Source organism: Ipomoea nil, unplaced genomic scaffold (genome assembly GCF_001879475.1).
Source record: "Ipomoea nil cultivar Tokyo-kokei standard unplaced genomic scaffold, Asagao_1.1 scaffold3065, whole genome shotgun sequence".
NCBI classification, from domain to species: domain Eukaryota; kingdom Viridiplantae; phylum Streptophyta; class Magnoliopsida; order Solanales; family Convolvulaceae; genus Ipomoea; species Ipomoea nil.
Window position 1 is genome coordinate 1,588,570 of NW_017619493.1, and position 14,810 is coordinate 1,603,379.

Consider the following 14,810-nt stretch of genomic DNA (forward strand, 5'->3'; position numbering starts at 1 on the left):
TCAATGCTCGCGCCGAGTGGTGCTTCCCTATTTGCACCATCGGTTGAGCTAGAACTTGGCCCATACACGAACCCTTCAATATACCCTGGGTTCGGTTGAGTAGCACGAGTGGTTGACGTCTCGCTTTCACCCCTCGGTGTCACTATCTCTCGTGTGGGTGCGGTTGTGGGTTGGCAGCCTCCTTCTCCTCCTCAAGTGATGTCCTCACTCGGTATGTAAATATCAACAGTCTCTCTACTTGGTCCTGCAGCCTCTCGTGTAGGAATAGATTGAGCTTGAGAAGACTAGACTGTGTTGTCCACTCGAATGTAAAGTATGATCTGTATCTGGTTGGTTGCCTCCTCAACTTCTCGGGTTGACTTATTGGCAACTAGTGGTGTTGTGTCCTTAGCTTCTAGAACAATTGGTTGAACACTTGAAGGCTCAGCCTCAGCAACTGAAGTGCGAACCACTTCATCCACCACATCTGCACGAGTTATTTCATCTCCTGTCTCCTCGGTTGGAACTCCTCAATTGCTTGGACCAACTTTCGGATTGGGATTTACCAACTCGGCTTTGAAGTAAGAGAGGGTTTGGGCTTGCTTTTCTCCTTCGTGAATGACTTGAGAGAGGCAATGGGAGTCGCACCATCATCGTCGACCACTTTGCACTTTCCCTTGGTACCATATCTTGCATTTTGCTTCTCCTCATAGACTCGGTGAATTTCATCTATTTGGGTGGCAATGGAGATTGAAGAGGTGCCCATCCATCTAAGGGCGAATTCCTCTTCTGGCCACAAGTGAGTCAAACCTTCCGCGATGATGTCTAGGCTCGAAATGCACATCTTCTGCCATTTACTGACCCTTATTAGCTTGGCTAGTAGGTCTTAATCGGTTGATAGCTCACTCGCCTCGCTAGTAGATAGATTGTCATCAGTTAGTCCTTCATTGGCCAACTGTTGTGCCAACTCGGCATCAATGTTGATAGGACTCCTCAGACAGACTGGGTCCTCTACGGTGGCTACTTATGCATCTTGCCGACTTCACTAGTGATCCCGGCAATGACATCAGAAACGTTCACACTCATTACCTCTGCAACTTACGTAGGTTCTTGTGGGAGGGATCGAGGTTGAATAGAGTCCGGAACATTGATCTTGCGAGACTCATCGTCTTCCCTAACCGGTGTCCTCATCTCCTTGGTTAGAGAGATCTCTTCTATTTCCACACGAGTAGACGGCTCGATCCTATTAACCTCTCGAGCCTCTTCTACTCGAGATAGTTCCCCCTGGGTTGGCGTTGTCTTGGCTGTAGTTGCTGCCAACCCCTCAGTCACCCTCCTCGGCCTGGTTACACCATAGCCTATTGGAAATTTGGACTTTTTCTTTGGTAGGCGGGGTGCCAGTTGGGTCTTCTCGGTTGGTTGGCTCGAGGTGCCCTCAACTTGTTTGTGCTTCCTTTCTTGGGAAAGCCTAACTAACTCGGCCAGGGGAACATCATAAGAGCCTTCTTCTTGAGTTGGAGGCGTTTTGGAAGGCTTGGCCTTGGCAGGAGCTGCTGCTGGTTCTTCTTTTACTGCTAGTACCTTGGCCTTCTACTTAGTGGGAGCGGTGGCAGCTGCTGGACCATTAGCTTTCTTCTTCTTTGAACTAGGGAGCTTGGTTCGCATATAGTAGTGGTTGTGGTGGGCTATCGCACCTTCTCATAGCTTGACTCCCTTTGCCTTCAATAGCTCGCCAACAAGAAATCTGAATCCCACCTACTTGGTGAGAGTATGGTTCTCAACAGCTCGCTCAACACACGATTTGAGGAAATCGTAAACTACCATTGACTACTCGACTAGGTAGTTGTTGAGGAGTGCACTCAGCGTTGTGAATTTGTCCCCGATCACGTCATTCGTACCGGCAACTCTGCTCTCCACGATCTTGCTGAGGATGTCCACAACATGTTCATACTAAGGCTTTAGGAATTTCTTCTTCAAAGAAAATTTTAACTTGGTCGGGGCGTCCTCTCCTCTTGCTGCTTGCTGCTTGCTGCAACTCATCCTAGTTGTAGGCATAGCCGAAACAATCCGGTTTATCTCCTTCTCTGACCAGAAAATCAAAATGTGTTCTAATGTTACCATGGACGATTGTGACCTCTGTTTCGTTTACTGTGGACAAGATAGCATCTTCCTTGTCTATAAGGAATGTGGGTCATTTTTTGCTATAAGTACAATTGTGATTAATAAGGAGAGAGAGTTATACCTAAAAGGTGATAGGAGCATTTAATAAGTGAAAAAAGGTATTTAATTCCTTTCTCATCAAATGTTAGGCACGTGTACGAGGGGGAACGCATTTCCCGCTCAGTGCACTATGATTAATTTATAGAATTTAAATCTTACCCACTTTTGACGCCTCGATGATTGACATGTTCCCCCTATCTCCTTGAGTTCCACACTTCATTTATAACCAAAACAATTCACCTCTTGCAATCATTTGTGCATTTAATTTTCCTCGAGCATCATCCATACGGGCAAACTTTTCAAACTGATTACAACAAGGTAACCAATCGTCCATTCGGCTTCAATAATAATAATAATAATAATAATAATAATAATAATAATAATGATTATGATGATTGATGATGATTATGATAATGATATTATTCATACATACATACATATGTGTATATATATATATATATATATATATATATATATATATATATATATATATATATATATATATATATATATATAAAACTATGTGTGCAAAATATATTTTTTTTGTATTTGAAATATAAAAACTATTCCCAAGAGCATGGGTATAGCTATATGTGTATGTGTGTATATGTGTGTGCGCGCATGCGCAAATGGTATTTTTTATATTTGAAATATGAAAGCTATTCTCAAGAGCATGGGAATAGCTAATACCAATGCCCCTCCTATGAATGGTTATTCTCCTTGCAAAGGGAATATCTCATTCCTAGGAATGTTATTCCTATGACAAAGTGACCAAAACAAACAATGGAATAGGTCTATTCACAGGAATGTTATTCCATTATTAACCTATTCCATGATCCAAACATGACATTACGGTGTGTTCGATTCATGAGTTTACACACCAGGAATGAGAATCTAAATCATACTCCGTAGTTAGTGTTTGGTTGGCCAACTATGGAATTTGATTACCACTTTAATGAAAAAACGGGTATCATTCCATCTCATTGTTACTCTTATTTTTAAGTTTAGATTAGTGCTTTTAGATTGTAGTTTTTTTTTTTTTTTTTTTTTTTTTTGCGTATGTCATTATATTAGGATCAATTCTCTTGGTTTTTTCTCTTGCCGCATTAGCGAGTCTCTCTCTTGCTGTCTGAGCAGATCTAGGGTTTTGGCCTTCGCCTACAAACTTCGCTCCGCTTCCCATGGAAGATTCCGACATATCTATGCTTTGTGTTAATCTCACTTTAGCAGATGTTGTTGATGATGATGAGACTACCGTGCAGGTTCAAAGCGTGCATTCTGAGGACACCGTCGCTGAGACGGTGTATTACGCGATTTGCAAACTAGTCACGGATAAGGCCATCAAGTTCCAATTCTTCCAGGACACGATGGCCTCTGTTTGGAAGCCTTTGATGGGGGTGAACATGCGTCAACTCCAGCCTCAGTGATTCCTAGTTCAGTTTTATCACGAGGCAGATCTCACGAGGATTCTCAATGACGGCCCTTGGTCTTATGAGTAGTGTCTGCTGATCATGCGTCGTCTCGAGCCTGATGAAGATCCAGAGACAGTCGAGTTACTTCATGCTGACTTTTGGATTCAAATCCATAACTTGCCAGTTAGATTCCGATCGGAGTCTGTTGTCTCAACCATCGGCAAGTTCCTTGGTACGCTGGTTGAGATTGATGAGAGGAATTTTGATGGTAGTATGCGGACGTACTATCGAGTTCGAGTTAGTGTTGATATCACCAAACCTCTTAAAAAACAGATGAAACTTAAGAAGAATGATGGAGTGTAGGCGTTTATTGATTTTCGCTACGAGAGGTTGCCAACTTTTTGCTTCTTGTGTGGGGTCATTGGACATGGCGACAAACTTTGCCCCAAAACACTACGTGGACCATATGGTGCATAGCTACGTGCTAGTGCCCCTAGAATAGCTCCCACAGTGGGGCAGCGGTGGATCCCTCCTGAATCTTCAGTTGACCGCAAAAATTGGACTCCACCAGGTGCGCAGGTTGCAGATATGCCTATACCCACCACTACTGAGATCCAGGTGGAGCCGAACCAAGGACAACAAGACAAAGGTGAAGGGCCATTACAGGATGATTCAGCTTCTAAATCTCAGTTTGGGAATGATGGAGGTAGTGTTGTTCTAGTCACGAACCAGAAGCGTAGACGTCTGGAAAGTGGAGATCGGGAGGATAATCAAACTTCTACCAACATGGACTTTGAGGCAGCCATGTCAAAAAACGGGGATGTGGCGGGACTTGCTCAGCAGGCCTGCCCAGAATCATGAGTTTTCTATCATGGAATTGTCGGGGGCTTGGCAACCCCACGGCGATTCGAGTTCTCGCGGATATCATTCGGGCTAAGAGGCCAAAAGTTTTTTTTTTTTAATGGAAACGTTTGTGGACAAGAATAAAATGGAACCAATCCGTGTGCAACTTGGTTTCAAGAATATGTTTGTAGTTGATGCTCAAGGGCATCAAGGTGGGCTAGCTTTATTATGGGATGAGTGTATAAATGTAGACATAACAGGCTACTCTTCTAATCACATTGATTCTACAGTTAGGCTTGATGTAAACAGTCCCCAGTGGCGGTTCACAGGCTATTATGGTTATCCAGAGAGTTGGTGACGTCGAGAGGCTTGGAATATGCTCCGAACTCTATCGGGGCTGAGTTCTTTGCCTTGGATCATCATTGGTGACTTCAATGATTTAATGGTTCAAGCGGACAAGCGTGGGCGTGTTCCTCACCCAAACTGGCTCTTGACAGGTTTTAACAACGCGGTATCTGACTGCGAGCTAATGGACTTTCCTTTTTCTGGGCCTCAGTTTACTTGGGTACGCTCCCGAGGCACTACTAACATGGTTGAGAAGAAGTTGGACCAAATCCTCATATCTGATTCGTGGCTCACCATGTTCGATGGAGCAGTCGCGCATTCCTTCACAATGACATACAGCGATCATATTCCTCTTATTCTAACCCCAATCCAGACTGCACATTTTGTGAGGAGGAGGCGTTTTTGCTTTGAGAACGTCTGGTTGCGAGAAAACCAGTGCAGGGAAATCATTTCGCAAAGCTGGGATAGAACTGTAGGCTTGGATGTTCTTCGTCCGATTGAAGCTTGTAGCATTGATATGGGGAAGTGGGGCAGAAACTACAATAAAGAGTTTCAACGCAAGATTGATGCGTGTAAGAAGCGGTTAGATGGCCTCCGCTCCCGTAGAGATTTGCATGGGCTGGAACAATATTCTAATACAGAAAAGGAGCTCCTGTATCTTTTGGGGCAGCAACATATATACTGGAAGCAGCGTGCCAAGGAACATTGGTATAGGGATGGTGACACCAATTCTAAATACTTTCATAACTCAGTGAAAAGCAGACAGAGAAGAAATAAGGTGAGCAGAATCAGAGATGAAGCTAGGGAGTGGGTGGATTCTCATCAACAAATAAGGCAGGTTATGTCACTACTCTCTTCAAAGCCGAGCCTGGGCCTATGGAGGGCGTGTTGGATTGTATCACGCCTAAGCTATCACCCATGCAAAATCTTAAGTTATTGGCACCAGTAACCGTCGAGGAAGTGCGAAATGCTGTATTCCAAATGCACCCGGATAAATCCCCGGGGCTGGACGGGTTCGGGCTAGGTTTCTATCAACACTATTGGGATATTGTTGGAGGTGAGGTCACTATTTTCTGTCGCAATTTTATTGAGACCACTCAGTTTCCAGCGAAGATCAATGACACTTTTATTGTGCTAATCCCCAAGAAGCCCAATCCGGAAACTATGCGTGACTTACGTCCTATAACTTTATGTAACGTGCTGTACAAAATTGTAGCTAAAGTTTGTGCCAATAGAATGAAGGTGGTCCTTGATGGGTTGATCTCAGCGGCACAAAGTGCGTTTGTCCCTGGACAGTTAATTACCGACAATATCATGCTGGCGTACGAGGCTCACCATTATTTGAAACATAAAACCCAAGGTCGTCAAGGCGTGGCTGCATTGGAAGTTGACATGAGTAAAGCGTATGATTGCGTTGAGTGGCAGTTTCTTGCGGCAATGATGGCTAAGTTGGGGTTCGATGACAAGTGGATAAGAATTCTGCTGGAATCCGTAAGCACGGTAAAGTATCACATACTTCATGAAAATCAGCAGCTTGGGCCAATTATTCCGGGAAGAGGTCTCCGTCAAGGGGATCCTCTATCTCCGTATCTCTTTTTAGTAGTTGCTGAAGGGTTGAGTGCCCTTGTTAATAGTCAGGTACGGAATGACCTACTGCATGGGGTTGTGGTCGCACGAGGTGCTCCGCAAATTTCGCACCTCCTTTTCGCTGATGACTGTTATCTTTTCTTGCGTGCCAATGCTGAGGAGAGTCTGCAGATGAGGAGGGTGCTCGACACATATTCGGCGGCATCTGGACAGAAAATCAATTTTTGAAAAGTCCATTGTCTGCTTTAGTGCCAATGTCATGCAACACGTGAGAGAAGAAGTGGTTGGAGTTCTTGGCGTGGAAGAAGGTGACACTACAGGAAGGTACTTAGGTCTTCCATCTCTTGTAGGGAAGAATAAGAAGGTAATTCTCGCTTTTCTGAAGGATAAGATCTTGGCAAAGGTTCGAAGTTGGAATGCCAGATTCTTGTCACGCGCAGGCTGAGAAGTTCTTCTGAAGACCGTCATTCAGGCTATGCCATCATATGCTATGATGGTTTTCCTTCTACCAATTGGTCTCTGCAAGGAAATCGAGATCATAATGAATGAATATTTGTGGACGAGTACTGCAGGACGAGGAAAGGGATTAGATGGAAATCATGGGAAGGGTTATGTGCACCGAAGAAGTTTGGGGGCATGGGGTTTAGGAAGCTGAGGGAGGTCAACATGGCTTTCTTGGGGAAACAAGCCTGGAGGTTGGTTACTAATCCGGAGTCTCTGGTGGCTCGGGTCTACAAAGCTCGGTACTATCCTAGGGGAAATTATTTACAGGCTACTTTGGGGAGTAACCCATCGTTTATATGGCGGGGGTTGCTAGAGGTTCAAAGTGTGATCAAGAGTGGGTGCAGGAGGCGTATAGGAGATGGCAAGGACACGAAGATTGGCTTGGATCCTTGGTTGCCAACAGATTCAGAGCCTTATGTTACGACTATACTACATGACCCCATCGTTTCAGCCCCGGTTTCTTCGCTGATGAATGAGGATGGCACTGCGTGGGATGTTGATTGTGTCAACGATATTTTTTAGGCCAGTGATGTGTATAATATCTTGAAAATCCCGATCAGCAAGCGTCACAAAGCCGACTCTTGGGTTTGGCATTGGGAACCGAAGGGGGTGTACACTGTAAAATCCTGCTATAAGGTGCTGTTAGGAGAGTTCCATGCTGACCGGCCATGGGCACATATCTGGAATTTAGAGATCCCCCCGAAGGTAAAGGTTTTCTGTTGGCAGCTAGTATCATCGTTCCTTCCAACCAGGGATGCTTTAATTGCTAAACATGTTGCTTGTAATATTATGTGTCATTTGTGTGGTTGTGTTGCTGAATCTGCTTATCATCTGTTCGTCCAATGTCCGAAGGTGCAGGCTATCTGGAGTAAACTAGAATTGCCATTAATCCCCCACAAGGATGGTGATGTAGCGGATTGGTTCACCTCTTGCATGAAGATATGTAATCAGGAACTTTTCTGTAAGTGTGCTATGATTTGTTGGGGCTTGTGGAATAGTAGGAATGACTATATCTGGAAAGGAATAAATTTTGTGATGGATGCCATGATTCATATGTCCATCTCTTTTTGGTATAGTTGGAAGAGTGCGAGAGAGCCATGTATTGCGGCTGAAACCCATGAGTCCAGAGCTCATTCTACTCATGCCGTGAAGTGGAAGAAACCCTCCCAGGGAGACTCAAGGTAAACACAGATGCTGCATTTCATTATGCTAATAATACAATGGGTATGGGATGGGTCCTAAGAGACGAGTGGGGGTATGTTTGTTGCTGCTAAAGGAATAACAGTGCAAGGTTGTTACAGTGTTAATGAGGCCGAGGCTTACTGTATCCAGGAGGCGTTGAGTTGGCTTAAAGACTTGGGCCTCGGGGACGTGGATGTGGAAACCGACTCTCAAAACATTTTCCATGCAATCACTGCACCTCCCTTTAATTCTTCTTTTGACATTTTAGTTGATGACATAAAAGAAACGACATCTTTACATAGTAATGTAGCTTTCCACTTTGTAAAGCGATCTGCGAATCGTGTTGTCCATCTTGTAGCCCGAGAAGCCGTTTCTGTGTCAAGTTGCGGGGAATGGGTTGACATCCCGCCCCCTTATCTTGTTGATTGTTTATCAGTTGATTCAATGAATTAAGTTTTATTCCTCAAAAAAAACCTTTATTAACATTATAAGGTTATACATAACTAAACATCAATATTAGTAATCATTCCAATTTCACCCTACTACCAAACATTTAAAATACTTTCACCAAAATCCATTACCATTATCAAATATTTGATTCCATTCTGATTCTCATGTGCGAACCAAACGCACCCTTAGTTAATAAATTATGTATGAGTTAATTCCATTTTTGGTCCTAGATTTATAGTTCGCAGTCCACTTTTAATCCTTTTTATCAGAACATCCACATTTGGTCCATGTATTATTGTGGTTTGACTATTTTTTGTCCTTCGTCAACAAAATCTTTGAAATATCATTAAATACCAAAGAATTTTGATCATTTTTATACAAAGTGAGTTGACCCCGCTATATTTTTATGTTTATTTTTTTGAAAATCCATAATTGAAGACCGAAATGACTTTGTATTTAATGGCAATAAAATTGTTTTATTGATAGAGGCCAGGACCAAAAATGGTCATGCCACAATAATACTAGGACCACATATGGATATTCTGATAAAAAAGGGGACTAAAAATGGACTGTCAACTATAAATTTAGAACCAAAATTGGAATTAACTCAATTATGTATTTACTACAATTAACATATTATGTAGCTGCAGTTAATAAATTATGTATCTATTACAATTAATATAGTTAATATATTATATACCTACTGTTAACATATTATGTACTTACAATTAATAAATCATTTCCCTGTAGTTAACATAGTATGTACATTCAATTTCTTCAAAAACGTAATTTTTTAACTTGAGAAACATAATAATTTAACTGCATTTATATAATTTTTTTGAATGTCCTTTTGAACAAAGGTCCACAATGCAAGATAGGTACTAATCCATAATATGATTTGCCCAATAATAGAGAAGAGAGCTTATAAAAAAAAATTATGAGATTATATTTATTAGAAAGTTAATATCTAAAATAGTCTATGGATTATATCGCAATTTCTAATTTGTTTCTCAATTATCAATTCATCCAACACTACAAGAGAAAACAAAAATACCTTTAGATTTAGGTGGGTATTTAGCTAGGGATAATATACATAGCTAACTAACGATGGAATATAGTTATAAATCTAGTTGGAGAGATAAATTTCTATGACCAATGATACAGTTATAATTCATGAATATAGTTTTACTTAAATCGTAAAATGTGAGATAAACTCAATATTCATGACATATATCAAAGAATTGTTATCACCAAATTAAAAAGCAAGCTCAACAAATATAGTTTAGTAGCATTTGATAACGGAACCACCAAATGGAACAAGACCATGTTGAAAAATATTACTTTTGGAAAAAATGGAGCTCATGAATAAGATGCACATAACAATCGAGTCTGCGAAAATAGATTCTTAGAGTTCACTATAAATTGTCACTACAATGGAGATTATATTGTATGTTGGATGGAAATCATGGAATGTGACTTAATGATGCGACCACCTTAAAATGAAAACAAACTCAAACACTCGAGTCATAGAACATAAAACAAAACCATTGTCATCATCCATGAAAAAAGCAAAATTGGAAGAAGAAACGCCTACAAGAACCCGTCTGAAAAGAAAAGAAAAAAAAAAAAAAGAAAAGAAAACGAACTTAAACTGGGTAACTCTCCTATCCCTTCTTCCCTGGCAAACATCTATATATATATATATAGCAGGGATAGAACCCACAAAGAGAGTTTGTCAAATGATCTACTCTATCATCATCTCTAAACCCTCTTATCCAGGATGATTGCAGCAGTGTGTTTCTTACCTCTTGAGTTACGCTCCATAAATGATACCATGGCCGGAGTCCATTGTCGCTTTACCTTACTTGGAAACACCCACTCACAGCAATAGTTGTCATTTACAGCAGAGCAATTACCAAGTTCCATATAAAAAGACTGCAATTGAGGTACGGAAAATCATCAATAGGACACAATGTTGCACTGTACTAAAAATGTCGTTTCATAACATAAAATAACTACTGTACATACCTCAGCAAACTGACAAGAATGTCGTCTCAAGTATATAGTAGTTTTCACTATAGAATGTTTTTCCAAAAGCCAACACACCAATGACAGCATGGAAGTCTTAGCCTTCAAGGATATAAGAATTCTTATACTTACTCTTGACTGTCTTGCAAAACCCTTAAGAGAAGAAAAAGGGACAGCTTGCAATTTCTCAATCATAATGAAGCCCTGCACAGAGAACAAGAAGCCATTAAAAAAGTAACTTAGCAACAAATTTTCTACATAGTAACCTTCTAAGAACATGAAATAACTTACACCATAATTAGGGTCAAAGATAATCCAGTTGGCATCCTCATAATTATGTAATTTCAGGATGAAATCCTCTAGCCCTGCATAGCATGCTTTTGGAAAACTATAGGCTGAAAACATCATGTTAATATCATCTACTTTTGGAATACTCCAGGAACAGAAGTTGAATTCTGAACTCAAATAGTGATTAAGGGAAAACTCAAAACTCAGTAAATTTGGAGCATCAATTTCCACACCAGGGAAATAATCCCAACCATTGAGAATGAGTCTCTTAAGACTTTGGCTTGAAATCTTGTACTTACTTGGTAAGTAACAGGCATTCACCTTCAATACTGGAATGCTAATAAATATAGACCGGAAGCGTTCCAAATCCATTCCAATAACACCGTCCAAGTACAACTCTCTCAGATTTGTGCAACCGGTCACATCAATAGCACATGCAGCATTTTCGGATTCAAATGAAAATGTATGAAGACTCGGCACATTAATTTCAACCCTCTCAAACTCTTTGTTGCTTCTCAAGAAAAAATATGTTAACTGAGATTTACATGAAACAAATAGAGAGCGGCCTTCACCTTTGCACCGAGAAATTGATAAGTGTTTCATCCTAGGGCAAGCACACACAATCTTTTGTAGCAAATTGTCACCAATAAATCTGCATAACGAAAAAGAGAGCTTCTCTAGATTTGGGAGCTCAATACGAACAAAGCAATTTTCCTCTATGGTACAACCAGACAAATCCAAAACCTCGAGTGTCCTTGCAACAAAGACTTGCTCAGGAACAGAGTAAGTAACAGGGCGTGTCATTACCGACCCCCGAGTATGAGTATCAACAATATTCAGAACTAGCTTTGAAAGATTATTGTCTAGAGCAAGACCTAACCAACCGTCTAACTTTGGTGTCAAAGTCTTCACTTCTAACCTTGTTCTAATTTCTATGCAGACTTCTTTTATGAAACGCCTCCTAGCAAGGCACTTACCCAAGGAATTCTCTACGCGATCCAAGAAAGGATGCTCTGGATTTTCTACCTGATTATCCAAGTTTTCATTGTCCAACAAACGGAAATTCAGATTAGGGTAAATGCACCAAATGTCATTCCAATACTTGGATAAAACGCAAGTACGACCTATTTCCTTAAATGGAAGGAATGACAATATATGATGAATCAAGGATTCAGGAAGCCTCAAGAAGTCGTCCGCCATTTCTGTCTGCCTCCAAGTTTATGCTAAGCAACATATACTAGCACGAAAAGCTTGGAGTAGAAATCCAAAAGAAGTACCTCAATGTTCCGCGCAACAACTCTGAAGGGCAAGATGATCCATCAGATGAAGTTCAAGGCGACATAAATTTTGAATGTATGAAATCCAGCGAATTTTGTGTTCTTGAATTCTATTTTTTACAGAATAATAACACAAGGTTGTAGGGTTTTTAATGGATGATGATAGAGATTAGAGAACCTCAAGGATAAAGGCAATACATTATACATCATGCACCGGATCCTCCAAAATAATTTTTTGTTATAAATGATACTAAGTGCAGACATATAACGATTATAAGGATCGTAACTATCAACATTATTATTGTCATTATTATTTGTATATTATATATATATTATATCCACATTTATAAGAAGATGATGAATGAATGGAATGGTTGTCACTTGTCTCTACATTGTTATTATTTTCTTTTCCTTTTCTTTGTATTGTTTCTATTACGAATACCATCCGTTTTTCTGGAAACTCTGGGAGTGGCTATGAGCTAAAGGCAAATTATATCATGCACCGGTCCATTAAAATAATTTTTAAATTATTCATCTGTAATTAATATATTATGTATTTACAGCTAACTAATCTAATTATATATTTGTAAATAAATTAAAGATGGAACATAATATGTTAATTACATACACAAAATATATTAATTACATGCACATAATATGCCGTTAACATTTTTTTTTTTTGAAAGTGGAAAATCATATTATTATTATTATTAATTTAAAAGAGGAATAAGACAATCTGGGGGATAATCCTACCAGAACGTTTGTATAGACTCAGAGGAGTCCCTAGCAAGCGTGTGGGCCATTGCGCTTAGACAATCAGATTCGAATCAGATTCTGTCAAGATTACGAGATTTTAGTCATGAAATGGCCTCCTTACAAGCTATTGCCTCTACAAGATGGTAGTCGTTGATCCTTGTAATTGGTCCTCTTTGTAGCAACAATGAAGGAACTCGTTTCATCTATTAAAACTACCCCGAAGCTTGCCGAGTCTATAACTTGGGAAAAGGCAGCATCAACTTGACATCTCACCATTCTAGTAGGAATGGTTCCGATATACTCTGTCTGTTTATTCGGCCATTTACGTTCGGTAATAAGCACCACCAATCCGCTACATTTCTTTCTGCCTCCCGCCAAATATCCATACTAGATATGGCTTTTCCCTCCTGATAGATACCTAGCACAAATACCCTGTCTGTACCACCTAACAAGCAGTCGGGCATAACACTCGGAGTATAACCAACCAGTCAATCTTAACTCCCTAACCAATTATTCTTCCATATAACATCCAATTTATTAGCCATAAGTATTCAAATTATTACAGTATTACTCATAAAAACTCATTATCACCCATAAATCTCATTAAACACCATTATCACCCATAAATCCCATTAAAACCCCCCCACTAATAATAGGAAGCCTACAGTCCTACACTACTCATCCTACTACTATAAAAACTATGTGATGAAGAACAAGGGGAGGAGGACTCCAATTTTCTCTAGAAAACAGCCATATAAATGTACAAAAATACTTACAATATAGTGAAATTTGGTTTGGCACTGCCCAAAAAGGCTCGTGTTTTTCCTTTAGGTATCTGATTGCTATAATCTTCAAGCGCACAGAGTCAATCACAATATAAATTCCTGAAGTATTCTAGGGTCGATCCCATGAAGAACATTATTAATTGTTATCTTGAATAATCAAATTGTTGATAAGGAAAAACGCAAATAAATAGAATTAATTAATATGATTAAAAAGAATATTTATGAATTTAAAGCAAAGAAAATTCCAACTGAGATAAGACTATGGATTTGGGATTCACCTATTAGACAATTGATTAACCCTCATAAGTATTAATTCTTATAATTATAGTGATGATTACTCCAAATATATCCTAATACTTCGTCGAGCTATTAGATTATATACAACTAACTATGATCATTCGTCGATATCTCACCAATTGAACCCATTAATTAAACAACAATCAAATCTCACCACAAATACCTAAAGTTATGTCTAGTTTAGGTCAATATGGACAAGGAGATGGAGAAGAAAACCTTGAAAGTTGAATTTGATGAACACTTTGACATTATTATTATTTGTTAATTGTTATTTACTTTGTTTCAAAATTTGAAAACTTGAAGTTTTTGTATTGATATGATGATTTCTTTATTTTGGACTTTTGGAGTTTGCATGGACTATGATTTGGAAGTTTGATGGAATGACTCTATGACTTTATGATTTGATGATTTCTTTATTAAGTTATTTTGTATTGTATTGATTTGATGAAATGATGAATTGATTTGAAAGTTTGCTTTGATAGTTTATAAGTTGTGATTTATAAAGTTGTGAGTCGTTGCTTGTGTATTTGTGAAATTGTGTTTTTTACTTGTAATTCTAAAGGTGTATACAATTTACAATTAAATTAATCAATTATAATCTTATAGATGCTTTTTTAGGTACTTAGGTATTTAAGATTTTAGGTTTTTTTTTAAAAAAAAAAAATATTTTAAAAATTAAAAAAAAAATAACAAAAATAAAAAATAAAAACAGTGCGCGATTTTTTCAACATTGGTCATACCCCACACATGCACCATCCACCTAGACGCTATCATAACACCCCACAACACCCCTACGCCGACCACGCTACTGGGATGCGACAGGGCGCACTTGACGCCTAGCACGCGTCGTCCGCCGG